This window comes from Cryptotermes secundus, unplaced genomic scaffold (genome assembly GCF_002891405.2).
Source record: "Cryptotermes secundus unplaced genomic scaffold, Csec_1.0 scaffold152, whole genome shotgun sequence".
In the NCBI taxonomy this organism is placed as follows: domain Eukaryota; kingdom Metazoa; phylum Arthropoda; class Insecta; order Blattodea; family Kalotermitidae; genus Cryptotermes; species Cryptotermes secundus.
The window spans coordinates 928,313-948,256 of record NW_019720705.1 but is presented as its reverse complement, the minus strand read 5'-3'; the positions used below and the strand labels follow the sequence as shown (position 1 = coordinate 948,256).

The 19,944-nt window shown below is 40.6% G+C and overlaps 1 protein-coding gene across 1 annotated transcript in view; it reads right to left on the bottom strand.

The window, feature by feature from the left end:
• The window catches only part of LOC111871114, a 538,192-nt gene that overhangs the window by 397,055 nt on the left and 121,193 nt on the right, over positions 1 to 19,944 (bottom strand). The window contains exon 3 of the mRNA XM_023863948.2: positions 14,184 to 14,234. The gene's annotated coding sequence lies outside the window, so the exon portion shown is untranslated. The remainder of the gene's footprint in view (positions 1 to 14,183; positions 14,235 to 19,944) is intronic.

The following is a 19,944-nucleotide window of genomic DNA, read 5'->3' as shown; positions in this document are numbered from 1 at the left end:
GAGAAAGTTTCTGTCTTCTGCTCCTCATCATTATCTTCCCTTCACCAGTTTCGCTAAAAATGTATTGGGACTTCAAGGCCAGTTTTCGAAGAGTCTTCGCGTGACCTTATGTCATTTTACGCGTAGATTGAATAGAAGGGGAAGTTTTTGGATCTGATAATGTCCCTTATGTTATATTTTGAAGGACAAAATTTCTATGAATGATATTTAAGAATTGAATTCCTATCGTGTAAGAAACACGTTGCTACCGCATCATAGAGATTATATGGTTAACAGAATTTAAGTAAACAATTGTTTATTTCGCTAATCATTTGAAACACTAATATACATTATGGGTGGCCAAGGTCATAAATACTTAAATTACTTTGAACAGAAAATTGAATGAGTAGTATTCTTTAGTTTTATATGGCTGTATTCTCAGATGTGACGTCATGTAGTCCTGTAGAAGTTCACTTGAGTTTCGGAGAAACGTAGAGCATCGATCTTCATGATTCAAGATATGATAAGTGAGCAACGAACAATAAAGCAATTTTCAAGTTAAGTTACTGGAATACACAGAGTCAAAACCGGTATGATAGTAATTTTCACTGTCACTACTGTGAAATCTCAAATTCAACATATCCTCGCATATTCATTTCAAATTTTTTTTACGTTATGCGGAATTACAGGTTACTTATGTAACATCGCTCTAACCCTCGTCCAACAGCGTTCACGAATTGCAGTCATAGAGCGGAAGTCACAACCGCGACTGCCAGTTCGTTATGTTTGTGCATTTTAATTGAATTTGTTCCCGCGGACTTCATTACAATTTCTTGCTGAATATAATTTCTGTCTTTATTAATAAACTACAGTTAAAAAAATTCCTGACAGTAATTGAAGAATATCAAATTTCTGGAAGACTACTCTTCATTCTGAAAATTGCATAAAATTATTATACTTATTATTATCATAAGAATATTATATTATAGAGCATCCATTTCGAGCAATAGAACATATTTAATATGGGCGTACGTTTACACAACGTTTCGGAAACTGAATCCGTTTCCAGCATCAGGCGTAAGGTTAGAATTACAATAAGCAGTCACGGCATCACAAGACTGTTCGAAAAGACAAGACTAAACGCCTACATTGAACATGCAGGAGAACCTCAAACAGTTTCCGATCAATCTTTGTCGAATATTCAAATTTTCTGAACAGACAGCGACATACAAGTGTAGAGCGGACAACACCGTACATATTTTCCTCTGCTCAATGCAGGTTCAACGCAGATGTCTTGTTTCTTTCGACTGGTGTGGACTGAGTCGTATTTCTTGACGTAAGTATGTGACGGTGAAAAGTTCGCAGCATCTCTGAGCTGCTTCGAGCATTCTTCTCGCTTGATGTGTTTTCAAACTAAGGGGTGGCTTCGTTGTATTTCGCCCACTTATCGAGAGAACTCTTCTAACGAACCCAATTTAGAAAGAGCTTCCCAACGCCCTTTAGGCTCGATAAAGGGCGGATATCTTTTTCCGTCATGTCCATTGTATGAAATATACTCGTGACAATTGTCAAAGCCCATCGTAATATTTCCATAATGAATTAATGACTATCACAAAATTTTAGAAAATCATTTATTGTTATTAATGTTATTTGTGCGAGACTGTGTCCACTTGGTACCGCGGCCACTACTGGCCTATGATACCAGCCCCAGATGATAGATGATTGTGATTGTGGAGCAATTGACGGAATGAAGTTTAGCAGGGTAAACCGAAGTACTGGAATAAAATCTTCCCGAACGCCACTTTGTCCATGTCAAATACTACATGACCAGACCCGGGCTTGACCCCGGGTCGCCGCGGTGGTAATCCAGCGACTATCAGCCTGGGATATGGCGCTGCCTAGAAAATTGTTTAATTAATGTTTTCAAAATTGGCCTCAAATATCATTAATGTTACATAAACCTTACTTCACGAAATATACATTTTTCAAGAAAGAATAGAGCCGCTTGGGAGAAATATTTTGTGAGGGTAGGAGATTGATTTAGCATTTGTTTCAGTGGCGGATTTATTAATAATTGTGTTGACCTTTTGAATTCTGATACCAGTGAGAACTGTGGTGCGTTTGCTGTTGATTAGCTCTCTTAACTATATTTCTCTACCTGCAAGTCCAAAAGAAAAAGAATGAATCTGAAAGCTTCAAAAAAAGAATTTATGAACTCCTTATTTTCAAAATTTGTCAGAATTAAATTAACACAAAAGTGCCGATCTGTTAGTAAGATTGTTATACGTATTATTCTGTTTACTGAGAACAGCGCTCTGTGATCATAAATGGGGCAGCTGACTGCAATTGCAGCGCCCATATTCTGTTTTGTGATACATTTTTACAAAATCGATACTCAACTGCAATTTTAGTGAATCTACAGGCAAATTATTTCCATTTCATTACTGGTGCTCACTGAATTTCATCATTCATGATCCCTCATGGGGCAGATAGCGGAATTAGTAATTATCTTCAAACCCAAGAAACACCAAGTTTCTGTTCGAGTGGCCTCTTCAAGTAGGAAAGGTACCTCAGTATCAAAACAGAGCTCTGTGGGTGAAATGAACTCAAGTGGAGAGCCACAGAAGGCACTGTCGCATACCGCTACTGTAAACACTACTTCATCTTCCAATCTTTTTCTTATTGACAGCCCTTCGAAACTGATGTAAAACATGTATAACCGAAAATCTCCCTATTGACAGACCAATAGTAAGCTACTGCAACGAATTTCCTGAACAATCTGGTAACCAAGAATCATCTAATATTTTGTCTGAAGCCGCTTCTGTTACCTCAGTGCGTTTGTATGTAATAAAAATCAGGTAAAACAAAGACAATTCCTGGTTAAATTATTTCACCTATGACAACTATCAAGACAGAATTAATTGGTTGAGGCACTATGCTACAAGCCTGAAAATTGCGGGTTCGGTTCCTTAGGAGATTGTTGGATTTTTCAATTGTCTTAATTCTTCGACCCACACTATGACCCTGAGGTCGACTCAGCCTCTAACAGATATGAGTACCAATTATTTTCCTGAGTGTAAAGAGCGGCCGGCGCTTAAGACTGACAAATTCCCCGCCATCTGTGAGCCGATTGTCTAGAAAATATGGGAGCCTCGATGTCTCACGTCTCCACCCCCTGTTATAGTGATAACTTTCCCTTACTTTAGACTTAATCATGAAAGAAACTCTTTAATTGTTGATGTTATTCAATGTTCAATTCCGAAGTATAAAATATGAGGAAAAGCTTCCGGGTTTTTTGGTGACAATACCAACTCCGTGCGGGGAGAAATCAGTAAGATTACGTAAGTGAAAGACAGAATTAAAAGGGGCGAAATTATGTAAGCTGTGGTGCACGACTATGTCTAACTAAATCAGCCGCGATACGCGTCCTATAGACTTTGACGCACCGGTGACCTAATTATAGAGGCCTATATATTTTAGCGTCTGCCCAGCCCGTGTTGCTGAACTATAACATATATGTGATCAGAAGCTGCTGCTGATCAGAAAACTGCGGAATGGCCACACTCGTTATAATACCGCCATTTTTCGTTATAAAAATGTGCGTGAGCTTTTGAAAGCCCATTTCATCAGTCAGCCAATGAGCCCGACATTTCTTTTGTTCCAAAATGAGAGAAACAGGTTCTGTTTGCTTTTTCTGTATAGCCGATCAGATAATTTTACGAAATCAACAAAGTGTCTAACTCCATGCTTGAAGCAGCTAACTAAAGAAGAAGAAGAAGAACAACAGCAGCCAAAGGAAGGGGATTACTGGTATGACTGAGCAGTGAGATATTTCTTGTTCTTTATTTTAAAGAAGAGCTGTGATCAGTTTCCAGCATATAAATGTGTCCCTCTCTACCGCCCTTCATTCCTCTTCTCACAACCTCGCTTTCTTCTTTTTACTGTCCCTGATTTTCTTTCTGAGAATATGGCCACCCTATGAATAAATCAAGGGCATCTGCTGGCATGCAGCGTGCAATGTGAAGATGAAACCTGCGCTTATACACAAGCTGGGATTTGACAAAATCGCGGCGGTGACTTTGAAAATTACTACATTCTTAGATATCAGGTCATGTGGTTCCTAAAAAATTTTTGGTATATTTCAGGGACTCATCTTCAGGGTGGAAAAGCAAGCCAAGCAATCAGCATAAATATAGTTATTTCTGCTCGGCTGGCTTAGTCTTCAACCTGTAATAGGATGCAATACGTTCGATAGAAATGTGGATATATTCTACCAGGCCACACGGCAAAACATCACGTTATATGTCACTCTTCACACGCAATCTGACTGAGAGATATCGACGTAGATGGGATATTAATTAAATCTCTATTCATCTCGTGGACTCCTACGTAATGTAACTGGCTGGCCAGAGCGTTTCTAGGCAACGACCTGTAAACAAACTTCAGTCGCGTAAGCGCACTCAATAATAGGATGAATGTTTATAGTTCGTTGTTAGACAGCAATCATAGTACCAATCGACTATCAAGGTAACTATCACGTGACTGTCCTTCTATGGAGTCCGTGCCGTGACCGTTGTTATGTAATTGTTCGTTAAACATGTTTCAGAAATATAGGTTGTTTTCTGTGCGTGGTCGGTGCGGAGGCTATAAAACGAGATTCCATACGGAACAGATTTCAGAATACGTGTGGAGGCGGGGTCAAATACCTCCACAGTGAGCCTGCGAGTCGTAGGAGGCGACGAAAAAGGAAGCCTCAAATCTGAGACAGTAAAATATGGTCGCGAGTCCCAAGGGACTCGGACCCAAGAAAGACTGCGCTGGCAAGAGCCAGCACCATATATAAAAGATAAACCCGTCCTCTCGTCAGAGAGTGCGCCCCACAAATACAGGACCGTAACAGTCAAATAGTAATAAATATCTGGCCATGAGCCCCATCAGTCGCAATGTGACTTTGATTTTGACAGATTTCAGTGTTTGTTTAAGAGTTAGTGTGTGTTTAAGTGTTGAAGTTCAGTCGAGTTCTCGGTAGAAGACAGCCACAGAAAGTTCGTCGTGTGTGGTTTGAAGACTTTAATTATGTGTAATACTTGGAGAGATTTGAAACGCCAATTCCTGTGTTGAAATACGAAATCGTACGTTACCCGGAGATGACTCGAGTGTGCGTGCAACAGTGAATTAAGAAATGTGTGAATCAGGGATAGCGCTGTAACTTACGTGTGATTAAGAGAGATTGTAATCAAAGTTACAAATCCAGTCGTCCGAACTAGATCCCGAAATTCTCGTCACGTGTACCACCTTACACGTGACAGTATTTTCCAGCAAGATTAACCGCTTTTATGAAAGTTAAAGTGTTATTTATACTTTATGTAAAGAAGAAATTACATGGGACCTATATAATGTTAATTCAAATTTGACTATCAATATTTGAAATCGAAATTAATTCAATAACTTTTGTTATGAAACATGCGGACGGACAGCCAAAATTCCATTAACACTTTATATATTCATTCTATACTTAGTGTAAAAACGTATGCATGTTTTATTATGCAGAGTGTAGCCTCATGACGTTGGCAGTTTCAGTGATTGACGTCATTGCGAGATTTCTTTTTTCTGGTTTAGAAGAATACTACCTAAAGTTTATTGAGTCTCATTCTCTCGTTTTCGAAATAAAGCTGGAAAACAGCAGCGAAAACTAGATTCCTAACTGACTGGTCGATTACATTAGCCAAGTTCTGAAAGTCTGTTCCAGGAGAGGGAGGGGGGATGAGTGAAAGATGCAACCAGAATGAAAAAGCAAGCGTCGTTGCTTAAAATGGAGCTGTATACTAGATGGTATAATGAGGAAGCCACATCCTATGTATGTATATACACATATACATACATACAAAAACGTACTTCTTTTGGACTTCATCCATCGTCTGGTATGTAAAAGACAAAAGACTACGACGTTCCAGAGTCTCCGAAACGTCGTGGTCTTTTGTCTTTTACATGCAAGACGATGGGTGAAGTCCAAAATAAACCAAAAGAAGTACAGTATGCACCATCGTCAGAATCCTTTCAAGTCTAACACAGAAAACTGCCTAAATTACTGTCCTTGCAAATAAAATTATGATATTATAGTCAAAGTACCTTCCCACTTGAGTAGCGTGTCAGTTGGAATTGCAGCTGTACCGTGGATATTGGATTGTGACGTTGACGTCGGGCAGTTTTTGTGGAAATAGGGTCTTCAAGATATACATTCAGTACTGCTGTCACCTGTGCTGCAGTACTTCTGTGATTGGTCGAAACAATCTTTCTCAGTATACGACGATCTCTTTCTGTCAATGTTGATTTACCCCCATTGTTCCTCTTCGCTGATGTTGCCTTCCCATGGTTCGTGTATGCTGACATAACCTCAGAAACTGTCGCTCTCGATACATCTAATAATATTTCAGTTCTGTCACAGATGCTCCAGCTAAACTCACGCCAACAATCTGTCCTCATATAAAATCGGACAAGTATCCTATTTTCCGACACTTTCACATGAACACTCACTGAACACAGTCACCAATGCACTTACACAAGCATTACGGGAGCAGTGTTGCCAACTGAAGTTTCTTTATGTAGACAAAACAAACATATTTTATTCCTCAGTTTCTCAGTGTTTCTGTTATTTTGTAGCTTCCGCTTTATTCAGTTTTGTCTCTGTAACTTCTGGGCAATTATTTTGTGCACGTTATAAAACAATATCTACGTTATATTTCGCCATACATGTACCCTCGTGAAAGTCCCAACGCTTAGCGTCATACTCGTACGTAGGTTGCCAGATCTGGGACACTTGCAAAACTTTCAGTTTGTTTTTGTCCTTTTATGCCAGCCTAGAAAGAAGAGACTTGAACAATGTTAACAGATTACTTTAGTGGAACTTCCTCCAAGTCTCTTCTTCGTCCTTCTGTCTGTCATTCTCCATTGATTTTATACCTTGTGGAAATCACATGGCCGCTCAAGGTAGGTTTTCTTTCGTCTGACTCTTTGAATTACTACAGGAATCATACACAAATTACTGTCTTCGGAGGTATTACCCCTTGTAGTCTGGTAATACTACACGGCGTCATATCCCAGGCGAAAATTATCTTCAGTAACCGCAGTTGGAATTTCAAATTTCACAGTTGTCTTCTGTGGTGAGGCTAATAAAACGTTTATCTCAGGCGTCGTCAAATTACTTCTACTCTACCAGGAGGGATGTCTTAAAGATGGTAATGTTCATAGTCGCTTTCCTGAAAGATAATATCTGATGTACTTGGTCTCTATAGGGATATTAGGTTCCTCGGAAACGTCGATAAAATCTACCAGACTACACCGCTTATTATCCTAGAAAATAATAAACTTTACAATCATTGCCGTGAGAATTTTAATTGTTTCTTGCATCCTGTTGTGTATTGAATCAATATTAGAGTCAATTTTACCGACCACACAACATATTTTTATTATTATTACACTACATGTTTCGACCTCAAGAGGTCATCCTCAGGTGTACGAACACAGCTGTATAATTACACGCAATCACATTCGTCTCCTCACTTATTCGATCCTGTATCTTATTCAGGCTCACGCCTGATACAGGATCGAATAAGTGAGAAGACGAATGTGATTGCGTGTAATTATACAGCTGTGTTCGTACACCTGAGGATGACCTCTTGAGGTCGAAACATGTAGTGAAATAATAATAATAAAAATATGTTGAGTGGTCGGTAAAATTGACTCTAATATTGCCGTGAGAACCTTATACCTCCCAATATTACAACACGCTCTCAGAAAATGTGGAACACATGTTCTTGTGCACTGAACTGTCACGAACACATAGGCACATTTTTAAAAGGATCAGCGCCAAATGCTTCACTGAGTATGACTGGTGGAAGTTGACACAAGAGAGACACTGACACCAGGTAATTTTGTAGATCGTTGTAACCTAGAGACCCCCTGGGAGCCCATTCATTGTGTCACCCGCACGCTGTGTTCAGGTTATACCGTTTACAGACCCGCGGTAACCACAACCAAACATTACAACCACTCCTGTTATTGTTAACCTCGGCATCTACTGTACAGAGGCATGTATCACTTCGTAAATTCTCTCTCGCGTTCCCAACAAAGGTAATTTGTTAACTCCATATCCCACTTTGCTGGTGCAAATTTTCGGTGGATAATGGGTTCGTATATAATTGATGTAACAAGGAAAGAATTGAATTGTTGTACTGTCTTCTCTTTGTAGTTCATTTCATGACGCCATCAGTAATTCAAACAATGTAGCATCGAATGACTGGTTGAGAGAGAATGGTGAATTAGCCAGACGTAATATGTTTGCTTGTAGCGAGTTAAGAAAAACACGAAAATCCTCAGACAAGGTAGGTGTCACTGCTGGAATTCGAACCGGACACCTCTCTACTTCAACTTAGAAGTGTTACTACTTTAGTCAGCTTCTTGGTCACTTCTTATTATACATACCACAGCATCAGTCATCATCATAGAAAGCAGTAATTTGACTGAATGCAGCTATTGTTGCAGTGTATGGTTGTGTAATGCCTGTTATGAACTGAAACCTGATATACGTATTGTTGCCTGAGATTTTTGTTCTCACAATGTCACCTCTGAAGATTATAATTTTCCAAGTTGCGATGTCGTGCATTCTGACAGATTATTGTCACCTTTTGAGAAAAGGAAATGCTGCTTATATTTTTAGCCTGTAGATGAAAGTATCAGCACAATCCGAAACGTCACACACCAGTACTAGAACACAAGAATCTTCAGTACCTTCTTGATTTAACTGCAAATTATTATTAGCTGTAGAACAAAATTATTCTCATTCTTACGTAGATATTAGGGCACGCGATATCCTAGTTAAAGCCTTTCCGTTCCTGTTCCATATTTCAATTGAAATTTAACAGCTGGCTACAATCCGAAGCCCGACCTAGGACACTTAAAATGTACTGAAGTCCACAGTAGAGAGTACCACAGGGCTCCTCAGTGTCCAGATCGATACTCAGCAAAGGATCTCCCAAATACAAACCATAAGCACTACTCTTAAAGAAACAGGTTGCTTGGTTATCGATTGGGATCACCTGCCTAGGGGGTAAGGTCATGTGACGAGTTCCTGTGAACTGGTTTGTGACCTTCTGTGCTCTATGAACGAAGAGGATTTCTTGACTAGACCAAAGATTAAGAATATATCAAGGAAGACCATTTCACGGTGTTAGAGAATCTGGCCTAGCTCAAGCTGTACACCCCTGGTACAAATTACAGAACACTCAAAGAATTTCTCGTTGCTTTTCAGTAAATCAGAGCACGAATCAATTAAATTGAACTGAGCGAGCGAGACGCACAATCTGTTTTATGTATCAGTAAGCCGTAATGCCTGGATGATAGCTGATAGGACAATAGAAATTGCACATTTTGCACAATACCGTACACAGCATTGCAGCTTCTACGGATTTATCGTTTTGTGTCTCATTTAATTACTAATACAGCAATAATAATTTGCAACTAATCGTAAAACAGAAGAATTGTCCTTTCGGGAATCAGATAAAATAGAGTTGACGAGCGACAGGCCCAAAATATAACAACACTAGCCAAGAAATACGATCTAAAAGTTCATGATGAAAGTATATTAATACAATGTTTGACTTTTTGAGCATTACCCATCATTCTATCTTTATTTAAACAAAAATAAGTTCACTGATTTTTTCGGATATTATCCATCGTCCCATGTTGGTTTAAATAAAGATAAGACAATTAAATTTGGGACATTATTTGTAGTCCCACTTTTATTTCTAAACTCATTATTAGTAAAACTGAAGTTTCATCCTTGTCAAGGAAAACAAAAGCATTGATCTATTAGCATAAACGTTTTTAATCCTATTTAACTCACACTGGGGTCTAAACTTCACTTCCATAATCACGTCAACTACTTAATTTCACAAGTATTCTCTTAGAGATTTTGGAGCATTTCTGGAATCTAAATTTCATTTCCTTAATCACGACAACCGGCATGTACTCTCTTCGCTCGCTTGGAAAACGGGATCGTTGGTTCGAATCCCACTCAGGGCATTGATATTTAGTTTGTGTGTGTGCGTTTATCTGTGTTTGTGTACAGGTAGAGACCTTGCGACGAGCTGATCACCCGCCCAAGGAGTCCTACCGAATGTGTAAGATCTAGAAAAACCGAAGTGAACGGCAAAGTTCATGGAGGTAGGCCTAGGCCCACTGGGGCTCTAGTGCCAAGGGGAAAAATATTACGACAGCCATAAGTTTTTCTCAGGGAGTAAGTGTTTCGTTCTAGTTCGTAACCTTCTCCCTCTCGCCCACCAAATAACTGAATCTACTCGTGTTACAATTGTATTTCAGCAGTGTTAGATGTAATCTTGCATACGCTTCTGTTGTTTCGACCTCTACCACATCTACTGATGCCAATAAAGTAGAACGCATCCAACAGAAGTGTGCAACCTTTTGTGTTAATCGTTTATTTTCTAATGTTCATTACAGTGACGGTGATGAGCACAAAATGTTACACACCTTGCCTACCTGACGGTACCATATCAATGCAGCATCCCTTTCGCAGTTTACTTTGGTTCTAAATTCTTCGGCAACACCGACAATTAATGTGACTTATAGACTCGTTGCTGGGCAGAGACCTTGAAACGGACAACGAATACAACCGTTGCTATGCAATAGGAGGATAAATATACACCCGTTTCTAAGTAACTGTGGGTAAATACGTTCTCGCGGAAACAATATCAAAATTATCGCCAGGAAATCGCCTATGACAACAATAGAAGCATTGCTGAAGGCGGTGTTTTCTGTTTGGTCCTCCCTAAGGTTATATAACGAGAATACAAGCCGAGCTTCAGGATATGTCAACGGTTCAGTTGAGTGAAGTGACGCGAAGTAACTGGTTGGTGAGTGAGAGACTTCAGCTGTCACTTCAGTAGGAAATCAGACTGTGAAGAGAAGATTAGGAGGTTGGTGTGAAATGGCCGCCAGCCTTGGAACCAGTTAGTTGAATTGACAGTTGACAAGAGTTCCGCACTGGCGGCTGTGACAAGACGGCCTAAGTACAGGAAGTTGAAGAATCCCCTTGGTAGAAGCAGTTGCCAGGAAACGGCTTGTGGAGAATGTAATATGCTTAGGACAAGAGTCTGTATGTGTTAGTAATTTGTAAGGGGTGGTGATTAGCTGTAATGGCTTGTAGTTCCGAATGCTGTATACAAATGATCAGTAAAACTATTCACCAATTCAAACCCCGTCTGTAGTCACACCCCTAAATGTTGACAATACCTTTTTTTTTAAGAGATATTAGTCATATTTATTGTACGGTACAAATTGAAAATTAATCTCCAACAGAAGCCGACAAAGGGAATGGGTAAATTAGTTGCATTCAGATTTAAATTTCTCGACTCTGTATGAAGGGCACTTCTATTGTATGAACTTGTGTAGTCTGGCGGAAAATTTCTAACATTTTAGTGGAATGTTAAGAGAGGTCATTCTACCCTGATGATGGTAACTTTATACCAGACTGTATAGGGTCACACCCCTAAGACAATAATCTTAAACTTGATAAGAAATCAGAATTTTTCTCTTCAACCATAGAGTTTCTAGGAAATCAGATGTTTTTCACATTCCAAAGTATGTGAGTTTACAGAAATGCACGCGAATCTCTGCAGCTGATATTGCCTGCTTGTCTCTCAGCACGCCACATTCTTTAGTACGAAGAGTACACACGATCTAATTCACTGACAGTCAGGAACGTGACGGTACGATAATTGAGGATGGTTCGCTAGGAGGAGCTCCAAAATAACGATTGGAATCACAAAATAGTTCACAGCCCGTGCCAAAAGTGGCTCGGTTCAGAAGTTTATATTCCGTTCTTCTGGACGTAATTATGTACTTGGGTGAGTCATCTGGTAGAATGATGTGCAGAGAGATGAAGCAGGTTAGTGTGCAGCCTGGCTCTGTGCCCATGAAACCGTCTGGTGATGTTAAGTTCTAGAAGAGAAAGGTGGTTCTTTTTTATACTGCTCACATGTTAAGAGGTACCCCCACCACCACACTGCTGTTTCCCTTCGTCTTCTGCTTTCTTGCTCAAGCACATAAAATCACTTGTCGCACAGGGGCTTCCGGTAAGAACCACAAACCGACCCAGGCGGATATAAAGACGGCCGAAAGCCGGAAAAGTGAAGTCAGAAAAGAAGTTCGTTGCTAGGCAACTACTCAGTAAACACATTCCCGCAGTAACTAATAAGAAGCAACATTTGTGTAACTTCCGTTGTTATGCAACGACTCTGTAAACATGCCTTCCCAACAACAGAGAGGCTGTGTTTTCTGCTCGGTCCATGCATAGTGGTTATACAGAAGAGTTCAGTTGAGAAGACTTAGTTGAGTTTCCAGAAGCCAGCCTGCCAGGATATGAGCTTGGGAGAAGTTGGATATAGAATTCAGAGAGTAGACAGTCGAAGATGTCTGAGAAGAAATGACAAGAACCGGATTAGGCTGTGGAAAGACGACCTCATGTGTGATTTGAAGTTACAGTGAAACTGTTATGAATCCGTTGCCAGGATACGTCTAGTGAAGACAGAACTGTAGCGCGTGTGTAATAATGAACTGAAAGTGTGTGGATCAGCGATAGCGCCGTAATTGCTTGTGGTTCCGAGTGGGTTGTATAAGGTGTCAATAAATCAACACATCGAATCCAAAACCCCGTCTTATAAGTCACGCACAACACGTACACGTAACAATATTCAATGGATTTCACTTCTCCTGGAGAGACAAATCGACATCGCGCTCTGCAGACGGTACTGCAGGATTTCTTCGAGTACTTCAGTTTCCCCTGCCGTTGCTCATTCCTCCGGTTACTCCAAACTCACCATCTATCACGCTGGGCTGGTACAATATGCCATAGTTCCAAGTGAACTCAGTCTCACCTCATCCCAAGAAAAAAACTCTTAATTGCAGTGGAGTTGCAAGTTTCTAATGATCAGAATGGTCAGTGGCATAAAAAACTCAGTTGTTTGCCATCTGATTGGCTTCCTTGCCGAATATAAAGACGATGGTAGTGCCTTCCTCCGAAATGACAGTAAACTTTTACCAGACTTTACGGCGCCAAATCCACGGAACAGTAACTTCAATAGAGAGGCCGTTTACTAGCAAAGCAGTGAAAACATACAATTAACAAGATGCATTTCGAAAAGTTGATAGTAGGCCATTACTGTTTCTAGGCGGACAGCTGTTAGAGCTAATATGAAAGATCATAAAATATTGACGGGACTGTACACTGGGCATGTAGGCGAGTAGTTCTGCTGGCCTCCGGCTACCCGACAGTCAGGAAGGTTCTCATGAGCGCTGTGCACGCAATGTCTACATTTCTTATGGAACAAGAAGGGTGTCAGTAGAGGGACAATGTACCTGCGCAATAATACATTGTAGGTCTGAGTGTTTTACTGTCGTCAGTATGGTAGACGTAGTCCGTTGTAATACGTTATAATCAGAATTACAAAAATCCCTTATTAACTGCTTGTTATTTAATACGTTCAATTACAAGATAAATTTATTTTAAAAATATAAAAGCTCCTTAAAATTAAGATTATTGTCCTCTAGCATGTAACGCTGTGTAGACTGGTAGATATTTAACAACGGTTCGGAAGAACCGCCTCCAACTTCCAGGTCTCCGAAGAAAGGGGTCAGTGACATGGGGAATGCAGGTAAGTAAGGCTGAGAGAGGAACAACGGGATTTGTGCAAAATTAGTGCAATTTCGTAGCTCTTAAAAGGGAATTTTCTGTGATAGAAATCTTATGCTGTGTAGATTGATACTGTAGGGTCTTCCGAAACGAATGTAAATACGAATATGTACCAGACTGCACGGTGTCACATCCAAAAAGTAGGTAATCTTCATAATCAACATTGAATCTCAAATCCAGAACCTCAAAATTATCGCCAAATTTCAGTGCAGACTTCTAGGTTTGTTCATGTTCAGCAGCCACAAATTTGTCTTTGGGAGAAAAGTTAATTTGAAATATTGTTTGTTTTATGCCAGGTTCTCTCCACTTTTGACACTTAATTTGATGTTTCTGCTCATAACCACTACCTATCCTGATGTGTACGGGTTGATTTCAAGACAACAAATCCAGAATACAGTACAGAAATTTACATTTCGTAATATGGTGTGGGTTTACTCACAGCTTCGGAGAAGAAAGGAGTGCCTCACTTCCATCCAGACAGGTTACTCATCTGTAAGCAATAAAAACGTATTACATGATACTGTTAACTAATTTTCTACGTACAAGATATTGTCACGTATCCGGTGGATAGCGTGACTAATAATAATGGGTTCTGGATTCGATGATTGGGTTCGTAATTCTTTACAATTACTATCAGTTATGACAACTCACAATCTATGACTTTCTACAACTGACTCAGTTCCTTACTGGACTACGAACGGATTGTTTTTAATGACAATCTATGAATCACTGCTCACACACTGAATGCGTTCTCTTGTGAATGAATTAAGATTATTTTATAGCTTCCAGATGGCCCGAATATAGGTCACCACCTCGAACAGTTAATTTTCCTTCTGTGTGGTAACATTAATTAAGAAGAGCCATATTAGTTACTAACGTAATTTGAAAGAAGTGCTTGAATGATATAAGATTTTGTTCACACAAAGATTATCTAAGAATGCAGCGGTTTCAGAACCACTGTCAGAGAGCTTTCACGTCATCACATGTGTGTTATGAGTCCCCGAATATTCATTTGCGGCTATTTAGTGTAACCTTTTTTTTTTCCTTGGCACTACAGCCCCAGTGGGCCTAAACCTACCTCCATGAACTTCTCCGTTCACTTCGGTTTTTCTATATCTTACACATTAGGTAGGTCTCCTTGGGCGGGTGATCAGCTCGTCGCAAGGCCTCTACCTGTACACAAACACAGAAAAACGCACACAAACCTCCATGCCCTGAGTGGGATTCGAATCCACTATCGCGGTTTCCAAGCGAGCGAAGACAGTACATGCATTAGACAGCTCGGCTACCGTGACCGGCTAGTGTAACCTTATCTTTTCCTTGGCACTTCAGCCCCAGTAGGCCTCCATGAACTTCTCTGTTCACTACGGTAGTGTAACCTTTAGCAGATCAAAATTCCATAGCTTCGAATAATAGGTTGATTAATGAAAAATAAACTGGAAATTATGCGAGAAGGAANTTAAGCATTGAAGAGAAAGTTAAAGTGATTCGTGAAATACTGTATGCATTGTCAGTGAAAAGCGCTGTAATATGTCTTTGATATTACACATTTGGGCAATTCCACGTTAATGTTACGTTAGTCTGTACTTAACTACGTATTTCACTCAAAAATGCAACGGTAAAGCAGTCTGCTTTACCGTTTCTCACGGTGTTGTCGCTTGCAGAATTCTTATACTTTTTCTTCTACCCTGAAGATGGGGGCGATACGTTCCTCCGAAACGTCGGTTAACACCACATATACACGGTGCCAAATCCCAGAAGACTGCTTTCTTCACTTTTCTTTTGTCTAATATAAACTAAACTGGCTTTAATTTCTGACACAAAGAATACGAAAAAGTAAATAAGACTGTCATAATTCTACTGAGAAGTGACTGCCTGATACATATTTAATACACGTGAGATATGAAAAACAGGCTCTACCCCGCCTTCAGGTTACTGGCTGTCAGGAGAACGATACGTACATCTGTTACTTCTTGGGCCCCGTTATTACAATGATTAGCGAAGCAGTCTTATCTAAATCTAAATTTTTGTGATGATGATGATGTGTTGCAGTTAAGAAGACTATGGTTTTGAATACTGCATATCATCTTTAGTTTCTTCAAACACAAGATTTGGAGGACCCTGCCGAGTAGAGACATTTTCTTTCTTACACCTGATGACTAAAAAAGAACCGGTGTTCGAAAAGTTCAGCTTGAAGAACTCAAGCAGATGGGCAAAATCCATGATAATATTCTTAGCCGTCTTACCTGATTGTAGTCTTGGGCTTCCTCGTGTAGTAATTAAGTGCTTATCCGTTAATGTCGCCCTTTATATTCCTTAATCTTTCTTTTCTCTCTCTCTATGGCTCTATAGCCCTCCGGACCTATGCCTTTTTCAGTTTCTTAATCCCATACGTAGTCAGTAGGACTACTTGGAAGGGCAATCAGTCCGTCGCAAGGCTGCTACCTACAAGTAAAAAAAGTAATGGTATCCCTGTAACAGGCCCTGGAGGCCCACAGAGTTGTGAGATATTGAGGTTCCCACATTTTCTAGACAATCGGCTCATAGATGGACGCATGGTTGTCAGTCCTATGTGCAGGCCGCCCTTTACCCACATAAATATTCCTGGTACTCACTCCTGTTAGAGGCTGAGTCGAGCCCAGGGCCATAGTGCCGCCGAAAGGATTAGATCAAGTGACAAAATCCATTGACCTCATTGTTACTTGAACCCGCGACCTTCCGGCTTGAAGCACAGTGCCTCAACCAACTACGCTACCGCGTGCCCCAGGCCGTTACCTACACACAGACATCCATGCTTCGAGTAGGATTCGAACCCACAATCCCAGTGTTCGAGCTGGCGAAGATACGTAGTTTATGACTTAGACTGCGCGGCCAGTGTGATCGGCTGACTTAAATTGTTGTACATGAAATCCCAGACTCACTGAAGTGAACATAATCTGAATACGTTTTCAAGAGTAATAATTTCTGTACATAAACGTGGCCATTACAGCAGGTAACATTTTGCCTCTGAGCAATAGGCTATGTTAGACGGTTCTGACCTACTGACGTGCCGTCTGTAGAAACACGGCAGGGAAACACAAGTGTGTTTGCTGACGCAACGCGAATCAACACCATCGAATTAATTCAATCTCACCTCAGCACTAATGGACTAATCACAGCAATTGCCAANCCCCCCCCCCCCCACTCATCCGATTGCTACACAAGTGGCACTTCGAACCTCGTCTTCCGGATTCTGACGGAGAGATATTACTGCCAGCGAGAAATATGCAAGACTATGACAAGAACGGAAGCAAACAAAAACAAAAGATTTTACTGAAACGCTAACTATCCACAATATAAAGACGGCCATATTTGTAAGAATCAAACTTATAATTGAACTTCTTTCATAATTCTTGATGTCAACATAAGTAGTCTCAAATATTTACAAGTTAATTCAACCACATCCACCAGAGCGAAAGGTTGTGTTCAGTAACACTCGCCCACCCACCACTCTGAAGACAATGCATGCTCACACGTGGTGACTGCGTATATACGGTTCTCTAAAAGTCTGTGAACATGGTTGCCTCATTATACCAATATTGTCTTGGACCCCGTACATTAAATAGAGGCCCCTACGCTTGTGCGGGAGTTGGCTCTCTCACAGCTTAGAATAATCATAAGGTTGGAAGTTTCAACATCGGTGACTGTGAACACTACTTGTATGATGTGACTCCGTGTAGTCTGGTCGATTTTTTTTTTCTATGTTTCGGAGAAGCATTCTGTCTTTGTATTTAATCTTCGGTGTTCATGATAGAGGCAACACATTCCTCCGAAACATCGGTAAAAGTAGACTGACTAGACGGCGTAAGGAAGCAATTGCTGGCTGCTGCCTCATGCTAGTTTCTTGCTTTTATTACTTTCAATACTCACTATAGAGGCGACATGATTTCCCGACACGTCGGTTGTCTTTCAACAGACTACATGGCGTTAGGTGCTAGAAGATATAACTCCTCAAGAGTGAAATTAATCGACTAACATTATGCCATTTAAGTCAATGTAACACAGGTCCCAAGCGGGAGAATCACAACGCAGCATAACCTCTTTCTAGGACAGATCAAAAGAGAGCGCAGAAAAGTTCCTTTTGCGGGTTCCTGACTCATCGGCATTGGAAATTACGGCCTGCCTCGATTGAGTACACATGTTTTCAAAACGTCCAATTTACAGATATGTATGCCTCTATAGCAGTGGTTTCCATCTTGGAAATTGATACACCGGTGAAAGGGCGTTAAGTCATGGAAGAGAAGGAAGGGGCAGAACTTAAGCTTACATTCAACATAAATAATATATTCTAGCTCTTCAGAAATCTCCCGTCAGAATTGTTAAACATGGAATTAGAAAAGTGATTAGAACGAATATATTTCAAAATTTGTGGGTTTTATTCATCGCCACATGAAGCTCGAAGTAGAGTCTTTTACTTTTTAAATTTGTATATTTACCAGCAATTTTTGTACGGTAATATACTAACTACGAGCTAATTTATCAACAATAATAACAGAAAGATGAGTACAACTGGTTATATTTCCTTCAATAAAATAGTTGTAAGGCCTGATGAGTCGGTGGTAAGTAATAAGGGAGCGTCATGTCCAAAGTTTGGGAACCACTCCTATGTTTTTTAACTTCAAGTAAACTTATATACATACAATCTCCTCTTTCTTGTAACGGAGGTTCGAAAATGCGTCACGTAGAGCAAATACAAATATAATTACGAAAAGGTGTTCATTATGGTACACTTGAAGCAGGATGCTTCTCCTGTAGCATGCCTCATTCTTCAGCCTTGTCTTCCGTCGCTCTCTGTTTCCGCTGAAGGGTTTGCGTCACTCGAGGTACAGCGACACGTCTTGTCAGCGCTGGATGCAACATAGGAACAGAGACATGTCCACAAGCTTCAGGGTAGCAGCACTATCACTGGACTGCCATTCTTCGGCTAGCAACCGGCAGCCCTTGTGATTTTGACCGCCTTTTCAGTTCCTTAATCTCCACACAACAGGTAGGACTCCTTGGACGGGTGGTCAGACCGTCGCAAGGCCGCTACCTACACACATGACAACACAAATACAGCATAAACGTACACAGACATGAGTAGGATTCGAACCCAAGATCTCAGTGTTCCAGCGGGCGAAGACGGTTCATGCTTTAGACCGTGCGAACATTGTAATCGGCTTAAACAGGCCCAGACTGATTTGGTGTACAGTGAGTCAGCAGACTACGGGTAGTTCCAAGCTTCGAGCCAACAAACCATCATCGGGTCTTCGGAGGGGACAGATTCTTTGGAACGACCTTAGTCAAAGGAAAACTATTTTAACAGACTGATCGCATCAATTAGAATAAGATGTGCATGGCGTGTAGTACGTACGGTAGGGAGAATAAGTGAATATATAGGTGTAGCTGGAAAACCTGAAGAAAAGGAGTCACTAGGAAGACCTAGAAATAGATGGGAAGATAATATTAAATTCTATCACAAAGAAATAAGGTGAGTGGTTTTGAACTGTATTAATGTGGCTCAAGATAGAGACCAGTAGCTGGCTCTCTGAACACGGCAATGAACTTTCGGGCTAAGTATAGTGCTGGGGATTTCTCGACTTGTTGAACAACTACTGGCTTCTCGTAAAGGCTCAGGCCCATGGGGTCAGTTGCAAAGTTGTGAGGTGATGTGGTAGGATCACTTCTACTACTTTGGTTGTTAGTCAAGGCAATACAAATGTCCCTCGCCACAAAAGCCGACACAGCATCTGGTAGAAGGCAGGAGGCCTGTGTAAAACTCCGGAGCGCGAGCGTCACTTTCCTCCAAGTGAGTGAGGCAGATGGCGTTAACTCATTACGTCTCTGTGTACGCTGCCTCGCCATCCGAAACAAGCAGACGACAGTCAGATATCACAGCTTACTGCAGGAAAGACACCCATTAATTTTATCCGCCTCTCGCTGTTTTTTCTAACCCGAGACACACAATGAGTAACATTTGAAGTGCAATTCGTTACACTTGTTGGCAGAACTTGAATTACATTCATTGCTTTGGAGTAAAATTCATCCTACAGCGCTCGAACTCTGCCGTTCGTTTTATTTTACAAGGGTTTCCCGTTCGGCGGGGTTCTAATTCAATGCTTAGTGTGAGTGAATGAATACAATTACAGTTACAACAACAGTGGTAGAAGTAGTAGTAGTAG